We start from the raw sequence: 3,144 nt of genomic DNA, 5'->3' as shown, positions 1-3,144 counted from the left end.
GAGAGAGAGAGGAAGAGTGATATTGTGTGCCTGTGAGTATGTGTTTGTGTGTGTGTGTGTGTGTGTGTGTGTCTGTGTGTGTGTGTGTCTGTGTGTGTGTGTGTGTGTGTGTGTGCATATGATTATGCGTGTATCTATATATGTATTTATATTTATTATATATGTCAAACACGTAGACAGGTAGTAATGTAGACATATGTGTATGCCTCTGTATGCGTGTGTATAAATATATATATATATATATATACGTGTGTGTATAGATAGATAGATAGATAGATAGATAGATAGATAGATAGATAGATAGATAGATAGATAGATGGAAAGATAGATAGATAGATAGATAGATAGATAGATAGATAGATAGATAGATAGATAGATAGATAGATAGATAGAATTGTGAGTTTCATGTATTAGCTATCGACATAAATATGCCATCTGGAGTTTAAGACGCAGAATCAAAGCCGGGGAAAGTGAAAGAGATGTAACAAGAGGAAAAGATTAATCAGTTGGCTTATTCAAAGAAAGACATTGTTTTTTTATTGGTGAAAAGCAAATGCAAGAAACGTTTGTAAGTCAATGTAACGTTTGTAAGTCAATGTAACGTTTGTAAGTAAAGTATATATTTTAAAAGCGTTTAGTTTATTTGATTTTGTGGAACTAACACTACTGACCCATATATGAAAACAGTACTGAAATATGATGACAGTTGAGCTTTGTATGAAGGTCGACAAATAATACATAGATTAAGTATTTGTAACCAAGGAAGCAAGCCACTTTAGCGTTTTGCACTTCAGTGTTTTGGTTGTCATATAAGAATAGTTGCTATGACAGATCGGTGGCTAATATCAGGTTCATTTTTGCAGTGAGGTTTCAGTTGTGCGTTTTTCATACGTTGGAATATAATGCACAACTGTTTTCTTTATGTTTCTATTGACTGTATTTTGATGCTGTAGAATGAAAGTAGATCGTTTCCTTTAGAAAATGTTTCAAACATTTTTTTTTTGCCTTCATCGTAGGAGTGCCGGTCTAGTGGAATGACTCTTGGTTACAAATGGCTGATATTAATAAAGTACTGCAACATACACTTCTACAATAGAACAAACTGAGAGGAAATGTCATGACCAAGAGATAATCCACAGTTAGAATAGAGGCATCCCAACTAGGATTATTAATTTTCTTACCACGAAGTTAAATTCTATTTCTAGTAGCTCAAACGACGTCTTTAGATAGTTATATGGGTCGAGGTCAACAAAGATTAGTTTTGTCACATATATAAGAAGGGTCAAAAGCCACTAGGAAATTTGAAGAGGAGCACGTCTCCGATAGATGTCGCTTTCAAGAAACCGTACCGTTTGGTACTTATGAGATTAAATGATTCAAAATTATTAAGTGTATGTTTGTCATGGACAGTTGTAATTTTCTTTGAAATAATGGAACTGAAAGTGTTAGAAAGTTACAGGCTAAGAGAGGTCACCTGTCTTTAGAAATTTTCTTTGATACTTCGTGGCATTTTCCCATCGTACATCATGAATTTCTGAATTAAAGCATCATAATATGTGATAGGAAGAGGAGTTTTATCTGACTCCCAATGTTTGAGAGTTATACAAGGGATAGCATCGAAACAGCTTAACAACTCCTGTCCCACATCCTCTCTATTTTTCTCTCAATTTCGCTCTCTCTCTCGCTCTCTCCGTTCTATATTACTTATGCACAAGGATCATTGCCTATTCAACCGCCTGATCAAATGAACAGAAACAAAACTGCCACAGACGTGACTATGAAGAAGCAGAACTTATGTTTTGTTGGATCTATCAAAAATACATGTGTTAAGTTTTCAGTTGATATCTGTTAATGACATTGCTTTCTCTGGAGTCAATTTTTTTCCTCACATAAGAAATTAAACACTTTATCCATCCAACTAGCATTCGCACAATTTGTCTAGTTAATATAAACACATGGTAGACGTTCCTTGCGCACTTTCGCAAGGAACCCAAAATCATATGGCTGGAAAAGTGAACGTCTTAACAATACAACCATATATATAATATGTCTTAATGCATTCGCAATATATATTTTACCCTGTTGTAAAAGTACTATGCTGATTTCGTTATTATTTTATAGACTATATTTCTAATTTAATCTCCGAGTGACCAACGGAGAAGTAAATAACTTGTTACTAGTTAGTAGCATTACATGTGTTCTACATCATAAATCTTTACAGCCAATGGCTGTAGATAGTTACTGTCTGATACTAACTCATCATATTTTTAACTCCTTGTCAGAAAGGATGAACAGACGTATAACCCCGGGCATCACTATTGACTGAGCTCCTCTATGATGGCTGGTCTTAGACACTCGTGCCCTACATATGACTCCTCCTTACATCAAACTTTTATTCAGGCCGTTCAATAATCTCTACGTTCAGTCCTTCGCTCCTAGAACGTCGGTTCTCTGGATTTCCTCCTCCATATATCTTTCCTACATTTGTTGTCCACAAGGAACATTAAAGGCATCAGTCTCATCATTCTGGGAGATCCTGCAAAGCCAATGGGCATTATTCCGTTCATCAGCCACATAGAGAAAAAAATACGTAACCACGCCATAGTTTTGTATACCTCAGACCACTTTATCTCACATATGATAATTTTAAATTAACTTAAGGCAGTATGGTGCTATTTCTAGTAGATTGTCTACTACTTCTAGCAACTCAAACGATGACTTTATATATTTATACGAACATAGATTGGGTCGATGTCAAGAAAGCTGTATTTTGTCACAAATGTATTTATTCCATTCTATGTTTTTAAAACTAATTTTGTGAACAATGTATCTGTTACGGGTATAACAAAATGATAATCACTGGTTCACTAACCTTTATGATGGTGAGATTGACAAAGGTGCAGCTGTGCAGCAAGCTAGCAGCAGAAATTTTTTTTTTTAAAGCATCATTGGTCTATCGATTTTGTCTCCGATACACGCATCATAATGTATACATCAGCTAAGGATAAACACTCATGCTCATACAAACTCACACACTCGCACGCACGCACACGCACACACACACACACACACACACACACACACACACAGAGGCACACACATACATACACACAGGCGCACATATATTTCATATATATATATATA

The sequence above is a fragment of the Octopus bimaculoides genome, chromosome 1 (genome assembly GCF_001194135.2).
Source record: "Octopus bimaculoides isolate UCB-OBI-ISO-001 chromosome 1, ASM119413v2, whole genome shotgun sequence".
In the NCBI taxonomy this organism is placed as follows: Eukaryota; Metazoa; Mollusca; class Cephalopoda; order Octopoda; family Octopodidae; genus Octopus; species Octopus bimaculoides.
This window is presented reverse-complemented; position numbering follows the sequence as displayed.